This window comes from Gorilla gorilla, chromosome 4 (genome assembly GCF_029281585.2).
Source record: "Gorilla gorilla gorilla isolate KB3781 chromosome 4, NHGRI_mGorGor1-v2.1_pri, whole genome shotgun sequence".
NCBI classification, from domain to species: domain Eukaryota; kingdom Metazoa; phylum Chordata; class Mammalia; order Primates; family Hominidae; genus Gorilla; species Gorilla gorilla.
Genome location: NC_073228.2, coordinates 154350041 through 154368932, shown reverse-complemented (window position 1 = coordinate 154368932; position 18892 = coordinate 154350041). Strand labels below are relative to the sequence as shown.

Sequence of the window (18892 nt, the reverse complement as noted above, 5' to 3'; positions counted from 1 at the left end):
AGCCAACCCTTTCCTTCATTTGGCTTCCTGCCCAGCCCCTGCGTGCACCTGAGCATGTGGTCTGTGCAGAGTAAACTGGGGGATTCCTGCACATGGCTCTACCTCCCGTAGCCTGCAGATCTGTGGGGCAGGACCAGGGCTTACTGACCTCTGCACAGGCCCCCACCAGCACCCAGCACACACAGCCCTCAGCACAAAACAGTGTCCTTTCTTCCTCCTCCCCCAATGCCCGGGTGCCACTCAAGGGCAGGAACCAAGTCTGATTCATCATGGAAGCTCCCACTTTTCCTAGGGTCAGGTCCTTATTGAATACTCAGGATATGAATGAATGAGCAGCTGTTATTATTTCCAATTTACAGATAAGGAGACAAAGACTTCAAGGTGAAGTGACTTGCCACAGTCACATGGAAACCACCAAATCTTGACTCAAATGGGTTTCATTCCTGACTTTGAGTTTGGTCTTTCATTCCTCCCTGAAACCCAAGGGTTTCTACAATAAAAATAACACCAACAACATTATAATCATCATCATTATGAATACTGCCATACTATGAGCCTGGCACTGTGCTAAGCACTTTTTTTTTCTTTTTTTTTGAGACGGAGTCTCACTCTGTCACCCAGGCTGGAGTGCAATGGCACTATCTTGGCTCACTGCAACCTCCACCTCCCAGGTTCAAGCAATTTTCCCACCTCAGCCTCCCGCGTAGCTGGGATTACAAGCACCCACCATCATTCCCGGCTAATTTTTGTAGATATGCAGTTTTGCCATGTTGGCCAGGCTGGTCTTGAACTCCTCACCTCAGATGATCCACCCACTTCGGCTTCCCAAAGTGCGAGGATTACAGGCATGAGCCACCACGCCCAGCCAGCACTTTTTATACCTCATTTCATGTAATCCTTACAACTAATATTGTTATCCACATTTACAGTTGAGTAAAATAAGGCTCAGAGAGGTTAAGTCACTTGCCCAACATCACACAACTGTTCAGCGGCAGAGCTGAAATGTGAACCCAGACCCCATGGGTGGGAGATAACTCCAGAGCCTGCAGAGGAACCTTGGCTTGGGGTAGGCAGGGGCATGAGGGGAACCTCAGCCACAAAGGCCAGTGGCCCACAGCCCTCAGCCAGGCTCCTACTGCACTCCCCTAGCCCTAGTCCCAGCTTTCCCTGCCAAGGTGCTGAGGATAATGAATGAGATGCTCTGGTCGTCATGGAGACGCCATGGCAACGCTGCACTTTCGGGAAATACCACGGTAACCGTGGCCACTGCTCTGGAGTTGAAGTCACTCTATCTAACATCCCCACCTGAAAATGCTGCCCCAGACCCATAAGAGAAAAGGGGCAGAGGTACAAGGGCCTTCTTACAGGAGCAAGCTGTCCAGAGACTGGGACCAGGGAAGGGGGTCCAGCTTGGGCCTGTGATGAATGGGTGGGCTCCAGGAATGAGACCAAGAGCTCCATAAGAGCAGGTATGGAGACTGAGCAAGCCATGCCTTTCATGGTGAATTGTGCCCAGTAACCCAACTCACATGTACACAGTGCCTACTGTGCGCCAGCAGGCCTCCTTAGAAGGGCTGTGCACACCCTTCTATTTCACTCTAGTGGTGACAGCTAGCATAACAGTCAAAGGCCGAGACTGGAGCTAGCCTGCCTGAGCTTGAATCTTTGAATCTTTTCTTTCTTTTTTTAAGAGTCTTGCTCTGTTGCCCAGGATCACTCCAGCCTTCCCCTCCTGGGTTCAAGCTTCGAGCGATTTTCGAGCCTCAGCCTCCTGAGTAGCAGGGATTACAGGCACCTGCCACCACGCCCAGCTAATTTTTGTATTTTTAGTAGAGACGGGGTTTCGCCATGTTGCCCAGGCTGGTCTCGAACTCCTGACCTCAAGTGATCCACCTGCCTCGGCCTCCCAAAGTGCTGGGATTATAGACGTGAGCCACTGTGCCCAGCATATTTTCATTTTTTGAGACAGTGTCTTTCTCTGTTGCCCAGGCTGGAGTGCAGGGGCACAATCACACTTACTGCAGCCTCAACTTCCCACGCTCAAGTGATCCTCCTACCTCAGTCTCCCAAGCAGCTAGGACTACAGGCGTGTGCCACCATGCCCAGCTAATTTTTTAATACAGACAAGGTATCCCGATGTTGCCTAGGCTGGTCTTGAACTCCTGGTCTCAAGCAATCCTCCTGCCTTGGCTTCCCAAAGTGCTGGGATTACAGGGAATTCCTGGGTGCAGTGGCTCCCAGCTGGGGCTTGAATGTTGGCTCCATTATTTACCAGCCTCATGACCTTTGAGCAAATCTCCCAACCTCTCTGAACCTCAGTTTCACCAAATCTAAAATGGGGTTTACACTACTTATCTATCTTGCAGGGCAGCTACCAAGACAAAGAGAGATGAGGCATGTAAAACACTGAGCTCAGTGCCTGGCACATGGTAATATAAGCTAATAAAATGATTACTCAGTAACAGATTTGGAAAGTGAGGCTCAGGAAGGAACTGGCCCAAGGCCACATATCAAATTAGTAGTGAATTGAGAAAGAGAGAGGAAGGGAGGCCAGGCTGACGCCAGAGGGAAGGAGCAAGAGAATGGGATCCAGGAAGGAGGTTCGAGATCTTTCTGGGAGTGCGGAACAAGCAAACGACCTGTTTCCTCATCCTGTATTTACTGAGCACCACTAGGTGCCCAGCATGCCACTAGGCACTGAAAATGCACTGGCGACCATGACCTTCCCACAAGGGTTTCTAGAGGTCTCTGGAACCCAAGGTTTTATGTCTCTGGTACGACATGGCTGCAGTGAATGGGGGAAGGTGCCCACGGCCCTGAATGCTCACCCAGCCCACATTTTATTTCCAGCCTAGGTCACTCTTGACAATGTCCTCTGTGGACCACACACTGCTCCCTGCTCCCCCAACACACACACCACACTCACATGCACATGACAGGCTCAAATGGCATCATCATAGGCATCTGGGCCACATGCACATGGGGTGGGGGCTGAGAGGAGGTCAGTGCAGAAAGAGCTCTGCCCGCAACCTCTGAAGGATGTGAATGGGTGGGTACCTGGACTTGGGCAGGGACCTGAGCAGCAGAGGCGTAGCAGTGGCTGCAGGCCTGGGGAACAGGTAGCCCCACATGCACCCAGGGCCACTCCCCATAGCTGATCCAGCCCCTCCCAGCCAGTCACACCCCCAGCACAGTCACATCCTCACCCCCACCCAGCCACACCCCACAGCTTCCCAGCTCCACCAGCCACCCTACCCCTACCACAGCCTGCCCCACCCACCACATCCAGCTCAGCAAGGAAAATCCTCCACATTTGCTTCCCAGCTGTGCGGGAGTTTCTCCAGCGTGATTACATCCCTGGGAGGCCGAGACCAGAAGCAAATCCCTTCCTCTGCTGGAATCTGCTACATGCCCCATCCCCCATCACCCCCACAGTGCTGCCTGGCCAGGAGCCAAGCTGTCAGTCACCCCAGAGTCCAGGACCACCACCACCGGGAAAGAGACTGTTGGAGGTCTGGCTCAGAGTCGCAGGGCCACAGAGAGCACAGTCTACCCTGCAGTAAGCCCCTGGGGACACTGAGACCCAGAGAGAGGAAAGGACCTCCTGGCCTTGTGCCGTCTGGTGTGCCCCACTCTCATTTACCTTGGTCCATTTTCTTGTCCATTAAAACCCTGTCCCTCCTCCTCCAATGCCAGCCTCAGCAGGGAGGTGAACAAGCCTGCTCTGGATTTCTAAAGTCCTGATTGAGCTCCCCTGCTCCACATCCCACCATGCAACACCAGGTATCAGTTGTTCTTGCAACTAGAACGCGGGGCTCCCAACTTCACTGAAAGCTTTCCAAGGCACAAGCTGTCTCCTACCCACAGCAGGTACTCAAGAGCCTTGTGCCCTTGCCAATTACCTTCCCCTCTGTGAATCTGCTACGTGGCATCTCCAAGCTAAATGCATTAATAACATTAACTTCCATTTATGAGACATGCCATGTCTGCATTACATGCCATTATTTCAACCTTACCACAGCACCATGACCTAGATTCCCCCCATTATATGGGTGAGAAACTGAGGCCCAAAGAGGCCAGTCACTTGCTGCAGCCCACAGAGCTAATAAGGGGGTGAATGGGAACTTCAGCACACAGCTGCTGGGCTCCAGAGCCTGGGCCCCTCATCCCCCATCTCCGCAGCCCCTCTGTGATCACCTAAGACAGCTAACACTTGCCAGATGCCCTGCACATCCCTTTCTCCATTCCTTTTCAATAGTTTTCTGTCTGTGTTTGTTTTCATCCATTTTATATGTGTTTTAGTATCACAAGCAGCCTTTAGTGATCTTTCTTGGAAGTAGCTCACAGATCATCCGTCAATCAACAAGGAAACAAAGCATAAAGCACTACTGGTTCACTCCCTGGTTCTCAACTTGTGAATCTATTCTGGGTTCCCTGGCAGGGAAGGCCCAACAGAAAACCTCAGGAACTTAGACCTCACTTGTTGAGAATGTGTCCTTCTTCCAACAGGGCCTGAGTTGCGAGTTTACCTTTGTACCAGCTCTGAAAAAAAGGGCTTACCGAGCAAACATACCAGACAGCCTGGGGGTGGGGCTGTGTGGGGAACACGGCAGGTCACCTGCCACCCTCCCGTCCCAAGGACGGGACAGTCCTGACAGTCCCACTGAGGCTCTTCACGCACACCAAGGCTGTCAGGTCCATCACACAGAATGTTATGCAGTGGCCACAAATCTTCCCAAAATGGGGCTCTCTGCCCACCCTATCCCCAAGTCTGCCTATGACAGAGTCAAATCCATCCAGAACTATTTTTTTCTTAGGCTCAGGTCACAGACACTCAAAAGGAACAAAGCAGCATATCCCAACACATATCACAACCTCCCTTACTGGCGGCCAACATTAAGCTCCTGCGGACATCTGGGGCTGTGCCAGGAGCCTTCCCTGCTCCACCACGCTCAATCCTAACACCCTGAAAGAGGTGTCACTGCTATGAGCAATTTACAGACAAGGAAATGGAGGCTCAGAGAGAGTAAGCAACCACTCGAAGTCACACAGCTGGGCAGAGGTGGAGCTAGGATGCCCCTCCCAGCCCACCCCACAGCCCCTGTTTGTGACCCTTCTGCAGTCCTACTTTCCACACCACTCCCAAGCCAGGTCTGCAGCCCAGGAGAGAGGCTTCCTGGAGGCGACCAGGCCCAGGGCTGCTGACCCAGCTTCTCTAGCTGAGCTTCAGCCTCCTGGGAAAGCCTGCACTGCAGAGAGGTGCACCATGGAACCCAGCAAGGCAGGACTTCAGCCAGAGGGTCCTCACGCCCCCATCAGACACCCCAATATAAGAAAGGGGGATGGCGGCTCGGGGCGGTGGCCCCTGCCTGTAATCCCAGCACTTTGGGAGGCTGAGGCAGGTAGATCACAAGGTCCAGAGATCGAGACCATCCTGGCTAACACGGTGAAACCCCATCTCTACTAAAAATACAAAATTAGCCAGGTGTGTGGCACATGCCTGTAATCCCAGCAACTCCAGAGGCTGAGGCAGGAGAATCGCTTGAACTCGGGAGGCGGAGATTGCAGTGAGCCGAGATGGTGCCATTGCACTCTAGCCTGAGCAAAACTCCATCTCAAAAAAAATAAAGAAAGGGGGCCACCTCCTGCCCCAGGCAGAGGCCTCATGCTAAGGAAGAGGCAGGAGCGAGGGTCAGAAGCAGGAGATCTCAGCTAGCAGGGCACCGCAAAGGACAATGGTGAGCTCCTCGCCTCACAGCCTGGCATGTGCCAGGCGCTCTACCAAGCACTTCCAAACCCTCACTTCATTTATTTGTCATTTATGCCCAGTGAAGTAAAAACAATTTTATCACACCCTGAGCTTCTCCCCTATCTGCCTCCCCTGCAGAGGAGCTGGGAAATGTGGGTCACCACTAGCCCCCACCCTCCCGCATGCCCGACTCCAGGCCTCAGATACATCGTGAGAGATTCCAAGGCACAGGCAGACTCAGGGGCCTCCATCTCAAGGATGCAGAAGCCAAAATCCATGCGGGCCTGGAAACCACAACAGCCTCCCAGTCCTTCCCTCCCAGTCATCCCCTTCCTCTCATCAGGGGATGAGAGGTCATTGTCCCCTGAATGAGCCAAGCTTCCCCAGCTTGTGAGGTCAGGCAGAATGCTGGCAGGAAGACAGAGGCAGGGGGTGCCACAGCCTCCATCGCTGCCTGTGAGTCTCTGGGCAAGTCCCTTCCCTTCTCTGAGCCTCAGTTTCTGCAACTGCAGTGAGGGGTATGGACTAGAGGAGAAGTCTGTGACCTTCTGGGGGTTATAGAACCCTTTGAGAATCTAATGATGGCTATTAGCAGATTCTCTCCCCAGACACACAAATTCAGAGTGGTTGTGACTGGCACCCATCAAAAGCCAAGTTAAGAACATGGAAATTCTCTAGGGACCCCTCTGGCTTTGACAAGCCATGGCTCTCACAGTCTAGACAGGACCAAAGCCACAAACACAACATCTGAGAGCCCTGGCATCTCACCATTCCAGCTTCCCCCGTGGCCCTGAAATAAATCTTTAAACTCTTGGACCTGCTGGCTTCAGGTGGATTTGTGGACATGCCTAGCTGTCTGGAGAAGCCACAGGAGAAACTGAGCCCTTCCTTCCCATCCCTCAGCCTCCTCCTCCTTCTCCTCCATCAGGAATCTGCCAGGTCAGCCTAGACCTCTCCCTGGGGCAGTTCCGGGAGCTGCTTCTGATCTGGAATGAAGGCAGGACCCAGTGCCAGGCTCAAGTGCCAGCCTGTACCCCCAGGTCCCTCCTGGGGACACACACACATACCACACACACACACACACACACACACTCAGGTGGACCTGGAAGGACTGGACAGGGCAGGGGGCCAGGGACAGCGGTCAGAGCGGACAGGAGCCAGCGAGAGAATGACCAGACCCAGACCCACCGGAGCTCCAGGCAGTGGCGTGCGGTTCCTCTTCGCTTCGCCACGCCCTCTCGGACGTCCTCTCCTTAACACGGCTGCACCTAATCCCAGGGCCAGGAAAAATGGCATTACTGTTGGCCCAGTCCCCTCCCCAGGAGAAAGGGAAGGCAGAAGCAAGGGAGGGAGGTGGCCCTAGAGCACCCTGCGCCACCAACCACGTTCCTAGAAACCTCCACGCCCCTTCATGCCACCTCCCTTGTCAAGGCCTCCAGCCCCTACCTCCTTAACCTCAGAAAGAGGATGACCTCCTCCGATTCTGCCCCGTGCCCAGGGGACCACTGGCACCTCGCCTGCCTCACCCAAGCCCTGCCTGGAGGAGCCTTCCACGGGAAAGGAAAAAGCATGTCCCTGACCCTCATGCTAGTGGGTCTTCTGACCCTCTCTCAAGAGAGGTAGCAGCCAACAGCAGGAGGAGCACTCACTGGCAATAAGGATAACTGGGTCCTGGTTCCAGCCCTGGCCCTTCCCCCTCCAGACCTCAGTTTCCCCACCTGTCCTGAGAAGAGGAGGAAGGACCGGTATGCCCAGCTGGTGGGAAAAGTGTCTATGATGCTGGCTTTTGGCCCCTGGCCCCACCCAGCTCAGCGGCCAGGCCCTTCCCTGTGCCTCACCCTGCAGAGGAGGAAGAAAGGTGACCGGCAAAGGTGTGGAGGGTGTAAGAATCCATGCTGGAGCCTCAAAGTGCTAGAGCTGAAAAGGGTCTTACAAAGACGAGACCCAGAGAAGAGAAGCAACTTGGCCACGGTCACACAGAACACTGGAAAAGGGCCAGGCTGGCCAGGGCTTGCTTCTTGACAGCAAATGCTTAAAAGCACCCAGCTGAAAAGGTATTTGCCTTCTTAGAGGATACCAAGGAGAGCACAAGGCAACCTGACAACAGTAGAATTGCAGGCTCTGAGAGCTGCAGTTAAAAAAAAAAAAAAAAAAAAAAAAAAGGTATGTTTATATGTGGGGCTTAAGGACGGAGGTTGGGCTGGCTTTCCAGGCTCCTCATGTCACACCACGTGGGTGGCCAAGGGTCCTGCCAGCCACAGGGAAATCCTAGGAGCCCCTTCCAGGGATTAGCAGCTTTGGCCACCTCTCAAGAAGTCACCTAAGGCCCAGCAGCCAGGCCCAGCAGTGGTGACAGAGAGAATGGTTCAGATGGACACTCCAAGACTAGCCCACTCTGGAAGATGCCAGAGCCTTGGAGAGACTGAAAATCCCCCAAGCCCCGTGGCCAGTGAGGACGGAAGCCAGGTGGGCTAGGGATAACACAGAGGAAGGGAAAAGCTTTGAGCCATCTGGAGCCACAGAAGCCCCCTAATCTCCTAGAGGCCTGGTGGGCACAACACAGGGCCTGCTGAGACCAAGGAGGCTTCACCGAGGGCCCACATGAAAGCAGCCAGTCCCGGTAGACTTGCTAGGGCTTGTCATCAAGACAAAAGCTGGCCACCAACACGCCTTGGGGTGTTAAGTGGCTCAAAGTACTTACATGGAGGCGCAGCTGGCAGGGGGAGGGGGCAGAAGGTGGGGAGAGGTGGGGGCAAGTGGGCCCGGCTTTCTCTAGGACACAGACAACAGCTAGAGAACAGAAACGTGGAGCAAAAAGCACTGGGTGACCTACTTCACAGAGGCTCCTTTTAAAGAGGAATAGGAGGCCTCAGCGAGACTCTAGAAAGTACCTTGCAGGGGTCCAGAACAGTTCACGGGGACAGGAGACTAGGGTTCCAGTCCTAGATCAGGAACTCACCCAGGACTAGGCTCAGGTGAGGCCTGCGAGGAGCCTTTAAGAAGGCGCTCACTGCCAGGTGCAGAGGCTCACGCCTGTCATCCCAACACTTTGGGAGCTCAAGGCAGGTTGACACAGCAGTTTGAGACCAGGAGTTCAACACCAGCCTGGGCAACATGGCAAAACCCCTTCTCTACAAAAAAATTACAAAAATTAGACAGCGTAGTGGCGTGTGCCTGTAGTCAGTTATATGGGAGGGCTGAGGTGCGAGGATCACCTGAGCCCAGGAGGTTGAGGCTGCAGTAAGCCCAGATTGCGCCACTGCACTCCAACCTGTGCGACACAGCTAGACCCTCTCTCAAAAACAAAGGTTCTTATTCTCCACAATGTGCAAGCACACAGCGGGCACCTCCTGAGACGCTGCACTTAGATGCCTCACTTGCCTCATCCTAGGCCCGGCCTTCTTACACAACCTGCCTGTGACCTCAGGCAAGTACCACTCCTTTCTCGGCCTCAGTTTGGTCACATAAAACAGAATCATGAAGCCAGGCATGGTGGCACGAGCCTGTAGTCCCAGCTATTCAGGAGGCTGAGGTAGGAGGATTGCTGGAAGCCCAGGCATTCAAGGCCGCAATGAGCTACAACTGCACTATGGCACTGCAGCCTGGGAGATACAGCAAGACCCCATCTCTAAAAAAAATAAAATTTTAAAAAACAAATTAATTTAAAAAATTGAATCATGCCATGTGATTCCATAGACCCTCCTAAATCTAAGCTGGGTTATTCTGCAGGGAGCATAACCGACCTCTGCAGCAAATCCCCAGAAATGGGCACAGTGGCCCCAGCTTCCTGCCATCAATAACCTGTCAGTCACCACGTTGTCAGTGACCACGTTCCAGGCAGAATACACATTATACAACCACCTGATGCCATTATGTTCTGGGCTCTTTGTTAAATGCTTGGCCTCTACTTGATCATGGCCTCATTTTACAAATATGGAGCCTGAGGTCCACAGAGATTAAGCAACTTGCTTAAGGTCCCCGTTGGGAAGTGCTTAGCTGAGATTCGAACCAGCATCTGTCTGGTTCTTAATCCCCACATTCCATGGCATCAGCCACAGATAACAGAAAACCCACCAGGGCTGGGGAAATGCCATCAGCTCTTTGCACCTCCCACATTTTCTAGCATATAATGCCGGGACTAATGTGAAGGCAGGCTGGTGGACAGCCGGGAGCAGGTAGGCTGGGATGGGGAAGTCCGTGTGGGCACCGAGCATTCCACAGATGAACCAGCCTCCAGCCCAGCCAGCTGCCCACCACTGTGGTTACAATGCCCTCATCGCCATCAGCACACCACAGCCACCGCTGTGCCATTTTTAAATCATTACACAGATGCAAAGCATTTTCACAGGCATTGCTGTGGTATCACATGCCAACTTCATTAAAGTATAGCAGGGATTTCTTCCCCCTTTCTCAGAAAAGGAAAGTGGGATTTCCAGAGGATAAGTGGCTTCCCAACACGCACACAGGAACACAATGTTTGAGATGAACTTGGAGCCCACATTCTCTGCCTCCCAGTCCAAGCTTGGGTCTACTCCTCCATGCTCACGACTTTCCAGTTCAACCAATTGACGGGCCTTTGGGACAAAGATGACCATTTCTGAGAGTTTACTTGGTACCAGGTGTTGTACTCTGCATTTCACACGTTATCCCATTTAACTGTCCTGACGTTCCTATCAACTAAGTATTGCTACTGTTTTCATTTCACAAAGACAGCAGCTCAGAAAAGTAGGGTATCATGCCCAAGGTCACCAGGCCAGGAAGGGGCAGAGCTGGCATCCAAACAGAGTTCAGACTGGCTCCAGAGCCTGGGGCCTAAACCTCATGCTGCACAGCTCTGTCGGGGAGACTCTGTCACGGGCAGTCAGTGGAGGGGACAGGAGGTAGACACATCAAATAGTGTGTGCATCTGGCAGATTATGGCAAGATTACGATAATGGAGGACAAACAAAGCTCTTAGGGAGCCCACAAGAGGGAGGTTGTTACAAACGTCCAGGCAGAAGGCCAGGAGTCTGTGCAGAGGACACGGAAACAGAGGGGAGTGACAGATATGACGGAGGCGGCCTTGTGAGACCTTGGTCAAGTGCCTTGCTCTCTCCAGACCTCAATTTACCAAGCTGTTAAGAAAAGTCCTTGGAATATCTCCAGAACCCCCACCATCCCTGAAGACTCTTGGGCCCTGGGAAAATAAGCAATGCCTGGTGACAGCCTGGCTATGAGCCGTGGGGACTCTGAAATGTCCTTGGCTGTCCTGGCACAGCTCAACTGCTGGGAAACAGGCTTGCAGAAGCAGAGGGCTTGGCTGGCATGCCTGGGCACCAGTGAAGTGTGGGTTCTGAAGGGGCCACATTCCGCCCATTGTCAACCTCTCCACGGCTCTGCTGGAGCAAGCACCACCCAGCCTGGATGCAGACCAGAAACCGAGGTCACTCCCAGTGTCCAGTGGACTGCCACTCCAGGATCCGCCTGACCCACCAGCCCTGTCCAGAGCCCTACCTACACGTAAATTAAATCCCTTTGATGTCACACCCCCCCAAAGCCCTTCCCTCACATTTCCCTAAGGCTGGCCACTGGGATATAGAGACAAGGGGTCCTATAGGAGGCCTTAAGGAAAATGACCACCCCACCCCAAGGGACCTGTGCAAAACAGAGGCTGCCCATGCCAAGCCAATGAAGACCCTTGGCTAGGGAAAGGAAGATGGTCCGTTAGGGCCGGCCCGCAGCTCTCACTCTGGAAGGTGGAAGGGGCTCTTGGACTTGCTAAGAAAACTCAGCTCAAGTCTCCACACTCACAGCTGCCCCATCAAACCACATGCCTGGCATGCTCCTATTCAATAACCTCCCACGGTTCCTCCCACTCACTAGGCCAAGCCCCTTACCTGCCTGCCTGCATGGGTCACTGTGAGCAGAGGCCTTGGTTTACTAGGTGTGCTATATGCCAGGGCCTTGCTAAGTGCTTTATTTTTTTGTTTGTGTACTTTTTTGAGACAGAATTTCACTCTTGTTGCCCAGGCTGGAGTGCAATGGCACAATCTCGGCTCACCACAAGCAACCTCCACCTCCCAGGTACAAGTGATTCTCCTGCCCCAGCCTCCTGAGTAGCTGGGATTATAGGTGTGCGCCACCATGCCTGGCTAATTTTGTATTTTCAGTAGAGACGGGGTTTCTCCATATTGGTCAGGCTGGTCTCGAACTCCCGACCTCAGGTGATCCACCAGCCTCAGCCTCCCAAAGTGCTGGGATTACAGGCATGAGTCACCGCACCTGGCACTAAGTGCTTTATGGACATTTCCTCATTCAACCTCACAGTAACCCTGTGAGTCAGGTACTATCACTGGCCCATTTCTACAGATGAGAAAATTGAGGCTCAGAGAGGTTATGTTATTCGTCCACAGTCTCACAGCCAAGCAGCAGGCAAGGATTCATGCCCATGCCTGCCTGGCCCCAAGCCCAGATTCTTAACCACTGTGCCATGTGGCCTCCTCAACTACTCCCTGCCACCCTCAGAACCCTGGGGCCACCTCAACCCTTCTCCATACACGAAGGGAAACCAAGGCAAAGAGCTCTGTTGGTAGCAGAGCCAGGATAAGGCCTGAACTTCCACCCCACCCTTCCGCCCCCCACCTTGCCTACCCCAGAAGGAACTCCCTGTCAGGAGGCGTGCCAGGCAGAAAGGCTAGGACCATCACAGTGACAATGAGGCTTCAGAATCTGCCTTTTTCCTCGTCCAAAAGGAAGAGAAAAGCAGAGGGAGGTTTGCAGAGAGAGAAAAGGACATGAAGGGACCAGGAAACATTTGTTCTTACAGAACAGACTCCTAGCATTGGGGCTCCTCACACAACCCCTGTTGCTGTTCCTGACAGCAACAGGAACATGCAGGACCCAGCACCCATGTGCACCATGCCCCTCCCCCACCAGCATAAGCCCCACCCCAGCACAGCTGACCCCAAATCTTAATTGCTCTCCCCTAACCTGCTTGTCCCACAGCCTTCTCTGCCTTGGTAAATAGCAATAATGTCCAACTGTCCTTCCAGTTCCTCAAGCCAGAAACCTTGCGGTCAACACTCTATTCTCACACCCCACATCTAATCCATCAGCAAATCCCATCAGCTCATCCTGAAAAATAAATCCAGAACCAACCCCTGGTTGCTCCCCCGCCGTCCCCACCCACCACTGACTCGCCCAACCTCTCTCGTGGCAAGACTGCAGCAGCCTCCCAGCCAGTCATCCTGCGTCCACCCTCACCCCCAGCAGTCTCTCTACAACGTGTACCCAAACCAGTCAGTACTCACACCGGGCCCGCCAGCAGCTTCCCCTCCACTCAGACTCAAACAACAAAGTCCTCCCATGGCCAAGAGGCCCTACCTGTCTCCACATACCCTCTGGCCCCTCTCCTCCACCATCCTCTCATTCTTCCAGCCCTGCCTCTGGCCACCCATGCCCTCCAGTTCCAGGCGCCTTTGCCCTGCAGCCCCCTCTGCCTGGAAAATTCTTCCCTCAATTTCCCGTGGGCCGCCCTCCCTGAGTCTACTGCTCCTCACCAGGGACCATCCTGACCACCTGACATGGCTGGGTCACTCCCCCAAGTCACACTCTTGACCCACAGCCAGCTTTATTTTTCTTCCAGGCACATCTCACCACCTGACAGTGAGCTTGTTGGGCTGTTCATTTCATCCCACCACTCAAATGTCAGCCCCACGTCCAAAACAGGGTCTCCATGTGTTTTGTTCACTGCTGCATCCCAGTTCTAGAAAAGAGCCTGGACCAAAGTAGATGTTTAATACAAATATACTGAATGAGGGACTATTGTCTCCCTCATCTGAACACTCCTTTAGGCTTACACAGCCCCTACAGACCAGGGGCTAGAGGCTGATACAAGACTCAACCTGGGCCAGCTAAAACCCTGAGGGTTTTCGCCTGGCCAGTTCCCAGCCAAATTCCCAGTCCTGTTCTAGTCCAATTGACTGCTTGGACCAATGGACGACAAGACTTTACGTTTGTCCCTGTCCGGTGCCTTGGCCTCTCCTTTTGGCCATGAGGGAGAACTTCTGAGTCCTGACAGTTGGGCTGCCAGAGGGAATGTGGACTGGACCACCGCCACCCACCTTCACGGCCTTTCCAGCATCCATCCAAGGCTGCCTACCCCATGCTCCCAGCAAGAGGAGGCAGAGGAGGGAGGCTGGTGCTACGCTTGCCCTTTTCCTGTGGTCAGCAGGAGGACCGTCAGAAGGAAGCTTTGTTCTCAGAATGAAGAGCACGAAGCCCAGTGCCAGGCGGAAGCGGGCACAGAGGCAGCTGTCCCATCAGATAGTTTAAGGAAAGACAAAACAACAACAACAAAAAATGGGATGGAGGATGTTTGAGGGGTAATTTGCACACCCAACCGGTTTCATGCCTCCAGGGTGGCTGTGACGATGGTTCATTTTTCCAGGCTCTAACTAGGTCGTCATAGACAATCAGATGATTGTCCCAGCTAGGTGATCTGCCACTGGCCCTGCAGAGGGAGGTGGAGATGGAAGAGTGTGGCCTTGCCTGGCATTGGAAGACCTGGGGTCCCAGCCCAGCTTTCCACCCACTCATGTGACATTAGGAGAGTGTCTTCCCTCTATGTACCTCAGTTTACCCGGCTGGAAATGGCTTGTTCATGCCTGCACTTGATATTTCAGCCTGCCTGCCACAGGACCACATAGCAGGAGAGCCCCTCAGCCTGTGGCCAGGTCACCGGGCCACCCAGGCCAGGCTTTCCCTATGGGGCCTGATACCAGGGGCACAGCACTTGCCCACTTTGAGCCAGGCTTTCAGTCTGCCTCCTCTCCTGACCTGTTCCCTAATGTGAATGTGAAACTCCTCTGGGCCTGGCTAGGGTGGGGCCAGGACTGGCAGCCCTCACCCCACCCAGACACTGGCACCTGCCCCAATCCACTCTGTGTTATCCTCTCCAAGGATAGCTCACATTGCACTCAGCCACGACAACTGGGGAAGCCCAGAACATTGGCACAGGGGGCAAAAGAGTAGCCCAGAGAGAGAAAGGGGCATGGTTAATGTTGCCCAGCACAACAGCCACCCAAGGCTCCTCCCTACCAGCCCTGGGCTCCATGCACTAAGACAGTCCTTAAAGAGTGGTCTATAGACCCCCTGGTCTGAATGTTCTCAGGATGGGGAGGCTACACCCTAGAATGAAAGAATCAGAGCAGGAGGCAGCGGGTGGGGGCAGCAATCTGCATGCATTTTTGCAAGCTTCCCAGGTTTTTCCTGTAGCCAGAACAATTGCAACCTCTCAGCTAAGACCTCTTCCAGGAGAAGACATCTTAGCAGGCCCCAGGGAATACTTAAGATTTCAATTGAAAGAGTTAAATAAACCTTGACTGGACAGACAGTTGGACAAGGGAGCTGTCAGATAAAGCAACATACTCTAGGAGGAGAAAGCACAGAGAGGACCAATGGAGAAGAAGCCCAGGCCAGTAAACATCTGAACTGGTCCACACCCCTCTTCACCCTGCTGGCCTCAGCACACAGAGGTCTGGACCTGATATCTTCTGAAGGCTGCTGAGCACAGTCCTCCCCTCCCTAAACTCCTCCAAGCCCACCATGAGAGTAAGACCTGGTGACAGCTGCAGGTGGATGCTCCTCTCCTTGGTTACACTGCAGGGTGGGGCCCGCCCTTTCAGGGACTGTTATCTGCAGCTTAAGAAGCCGCCTGGGTCACTGGCTAAGCAGGCAGAGCTTATCTTGGGGGAGGATTCGAGGGTCACAGAGCAGGCTGACCCAGAGGCCTCTAGCAAATGGAACCTTCACAGCTGGAGGGATAGACCATGGCCACACCTGCTTTCACACAGGAAGCACTTGTTATGCTCCTACTGGGGACACCGTCCTGAGCCTAAGCATGATGCTCCAATGCTTCCATGCTTCAAGGGACACAAAGGTGATTCAGCCCACAGCCCCTACACCCGCTGCCTTAGAAGAGCCGACATAGGAACAATGTAGGAGAGAGAAAGTGGTTCATGGCTTAAGGACAGGGTTGCAAACTCAGATGCCTCCAGTGACCAGAAAGATCATGTAAGCATATGAAATGGCTGGCTGGGGATGGGGTGAAGTGTACATGCCTCACCTCCAGCAATGACCCCTGGAGAATGTAGGCTCAAGGTTTTCCTATCTTCCAATTTTTGAAATAAAGCCAGAAGTCTGAGTTTTTATGTAAAACCTCTGGTTGGCAACCAGCTCAATATTTGGCATGGACCAAAATCTGCCCATAGGGCAAATGTGACCTGCCAGTTTGTGACCTCTGTTTTCTTAAAAGGGACAGAGAACACACTGTGGAGCTCAGTAGAGGCCAACTTCCCTGCAGCTGAGGTACCTTGGAAGGCTTCCTGGAAGAGAAGGCATTGGTGCTGGGCTGCAAGGATGGAGAAGGCTCTTCTGGGGAAGGAATCCTGGATAGGGAGTGGGGTGTACCTCTAGAACTACAGAGGCCATAGGCAGGAACATCCTGTCCCTACAACCTGGCAGGCTGGACCAAGAGCCCAAGTCATCTAGACTCCTGTGTTTCCTCCCCAAAAAGGAGGCATGAAGCAGGCATAGAGGTATCAGTTTAGTGCTGTCCCCAGGTAGTGGGAGGAGGGGCTGCCAGCCCAGCAAACCTCTGGACTAAACTAAATCAATTGGTGGCAGAATAGCAAGGGTCCAATTTCATCCCTGGAGTTTGAGGAACAGGTCAGCTAATGACAGCTCCGTTGGGGGAAGGGAGCGAAAGAGACAATGGAGGGACAAAAGGAGGTTGAGAATCGTGCCCTGCCTGGCCAGACCCGGCTGGTTACATAACCCTGCCTCAGGACAAAGCCAGGGAGGGCCTGGGCTAGGGAGTCCCAGAATGCAGAAAGGGTTTCCCCTACCTCCCCTGCCCACCCCTGCTCTCTAAGCTGGTCCTGCAGCTCCTAGAAAGCCCAACACAGAGTGCGGAGCCAGGGGTGGAAACTAAGACCCCAGGATCAGGCACTTACAAGATCACTCAGCAAATTCACAGCAGAGCTAGAACTACCAACAGCAAACTTTTACCAAATGATTACTTTGTACCAAGCACGAGATAAGTCCTTTACAAACATTAACTTACCTAAAAGTCTAACTATAACACCATGAGATAAATACTGTTATTGCCATTTTACTGAGGAAGCACAAAGTAACTTACCCAATGTCACACAGCTCCTAAGTGGAGGAGCCAGCTCAGAAGCCAACAGCCCGTCTCCAAGACCACACCCTGACCCAGGATGCTGCACTGCCACCAGGCTACTTTCTACTTGCACCACGCTGCCACCATTTCTCAAGCCCGCAGTGCACACGGCCCCCTGTCAGCACTCCACAGGGACACCCAGCCTTCTGATGATCTGATGAAACCAACAAACTCTTTCTTCAGAAAAAGAAAACACAGAAATGCCTACAACTCACTGCACCTTTGGGGGCTCACGGACCCCTGCACTGGTGGGAATGGACAGGTCACGATCACAGGATACTCAAGAGACAGGAGGTAGCAGAGGGAGCCGACTCCCTCAGGTCCCCTGGGCCTCCTCATATCAGCTTTCATCCACAGGAGTGGGCATGGATCGGTGCTCAGGGCCTCGTCATCCCTTCGGGGCCGGGAGAACAGAATGAATCACGGCACACAATGGCCTGCGCCTCTGTATCCACTGGGTGTGACTCACAGCTCCCAGCTGCTGGGCAGACGGTGCACAGCTGGGCCTGGCATCTGGATGAGGGTGGCATTACCAGGTGCACCATCTCAGCCTTCTCCCCACCAGTGGGCTCATCTTGCCCAAGACCAGACCTGGCCTTACCCTATCCCCAGCAGCAGTGAGCATTTTGAAGGGAACCCCTCATCAGTGACCGCCCAGCCCCCATGCCAGCCAGGTCCCAGGAGGTGGTAAGTCAAGATGGACAGCCTCTTGCAACACATGGGAAGATCCAAGACCTCGGCTGCCTCACTGTGTGACCTCAAGCAGGCCCCCCACCTCTCAGCCTCCATTTCACCAACTATAAAGTGAGGAGACTACTTGATCGAGTCCTTCCCAGCTCCAAAGCCCTGAATCTATAAAAACAGCACCTAATGGCCGGGCGTGGTGGCTCATGCCTGTAATCCCAGCACTTTGGGAGGCCAAAGCAGGCAGATCACCTGAGGTCAGGAGTTCGAGACCAGCCTGGTCAATATGGTGAAACCCCGTCTCTGCTAAAAATACAAAAAAAATTTAGCTGGGTGTGGTGGCACACACCGGTAATCCCAGCTATTTGGGAGGCCGAGGCAGGAGAATCGCTTGAACCCGGGAGATGGAGGCTGCAGTGAGCCAAGATCGCGCTACTGCACTCCAGCCTGGGCGACAGAGCAAGACTCTGTCTCAAAAAAATATAAAAATTTAAAAAAACAAAAAAACAGCATCTGACAAGCTTCACAGAGTGCTGGGATCCTGCCTTCAGAAAGTTACACAAACATCCTTCAGAGAAACAAAAGTCAAACTTAAAGCCTGTATTTTTTTTTTCTAAGGATATCAAGAAGCCCTTTTTAACTTCCCTCATCCCACCTCCATTGTTCCAAATATCCTCTCAGGGCCCAGAAAATACATTTGGTTTCCGTCTGGGGTTTGGGCTTCTTGGTGCTCTTCCTCTTGGAAGTTGCCCCACCCCTTCTTGGCAGCGTCTTCACAAGGCACCTTCATCTCTACCCCCAGCACTGCTCTGGGCCACCCTGAGGGCGACAGCTACTCCGCCTGCCAAAGAAGGGGTGGGGTAGGGACAGGTTTTGGGAAAACAAACCCCTTCCTGGTTGGAACCGAAACAATTCTGGATTCTGGCCTCAATAGTAATTCTGACCCCCTGTGTGGCCGTGGGTGAGTCCCTGCTCCACTAGGCTTCAATCCCCTAAATGTGAAGTGAAGGGGTTCCTGTGTCAGAGAAAGACTGCCCACCCTTGGGCTCCTGGGCAGCAGCTTGGGCACACTGAGGCAGGAAAAGACAGCAGAGTGGACAGTGGGCTCTGATCTTGAATCTCACATCCCCTCTTGTTAGAACCAAAGGAGATCTACTCTTTTTGCTGTTTGAGACAGGATCTCACTATGTTGTCCAGGCTGGTCTTGAACTCCTGGGCTTAAGCAACCCTCCTACCTC

The 18892-nt window shown here is 53.4% G+C and overlaps 1 protein-coding gene across 11 annotated transcripts in view; it reads right to left on the bottom strand.

The window, feature by feature from the left end:
• Window positions 1-18892, bottom strand: part of NDST1 (N-deacetylase and N-sulfotransferase 1) — a 72453-nt gene that overhangs the window by 43092 nt on the left and 10469 nt on the right. Inside the window, exon 1 of one of the 11 annotated variants that reach the window (XM_055386217.2) lies at window positions 6938-7078. The exons of 9 other annotated variants lie outside the window; for them this stretch is intronic. The gene's annotated coding sequence lies outside the window, so the exon portion shown is untranslated. Of the gene's footprint in view, window positions 1-6937; window positions 7079-18892 lie in introns of those variants that run through there. One more of the 11 variants, XM_004042824.5, reaches the window with a different exon arrangement.